Source organism: Octopus bimaculoides, chromosome 24, assembly GCF_001194135.2.
Source record: "Octopus bimaculoides isolate UCB-OBI-ISO-001 chromosome 24, ASM119413v2, whole genome shotgun sequence".
Lineage (NCBI taxonomy): Eukaryota > Metazoa > Mollusca > Cephalopoda > Octopoda > Octopodidae > Octopus > Octopus bimaculoides.
In genome coordinates, this window is record NC_069004.1 from 362,521 (window position 1) to 363,328 (window position 808).

An 808-nucleotide genomic window follows, 5' to 3' on the forward strand; every position below is an offset into this window, starting at 1 on the left:
GTGTGAGGAACAAGAAAGAAGCAACGAGGAAAATAATGATAGCTGCGAGTCAAAAGGTGTAAAAGTTATGATAACTCTTACAACAAAATATTACAAAATTTTATGTTACTGTATTACTGAATTTCACTTGACAGCAACCGTATTTCTATCCCTTCCTCACTTTATTCCTCTCCCTATGGCAATCTAATTTTACTACACTTCCTCTTTCTTTCAATCTATTTTCGCGTCTCCTCTCTATTGTGTTTATACACTTCCTATCTGTACTGTTGCCTTTCGTCTATAAGTTTCTTTTGTTTCTTTTCTATCTCATTTTCAGTCTCTCTTTCTTTCTCTTTCCCCCTCCGTCTCTCTCATTCTTACTCTCTTTCTATGTCTCTTAATCTTCCCTTCCACTGTCTTTCTTATCTGTTTCTTTTTCTTTCTATTAGTCTCGATTTCTGTTAACATACTCTTCACTTTATCTATCGAGTTGTTGTTTATCGTATTGATTCACTATACTTTCCCCTTCGCCTTATTGGCGCGAAACTGTGTTTTATGTCGTCAGAGCTGAAAGTATTTTCCTCGAGGATTTCTTCTGAATGTAATTCCTTCTTTTCATTGCTTCTTCTATTTGTTTTGCAAAGAAATTTATTTCTTGCGTGCTTCTGTTGTCTTGGTAACATAGCAAATCTACAAAACTTCTCGCTGAAGAATAATACAGAGGAAGAGAGAATCACACATACACACACATACACACACACACACACACACACACACATTCTCTCTCTCTCTCTCTCTCTTTCTCCCCCTCTCTCTCTCTCTCACAAAA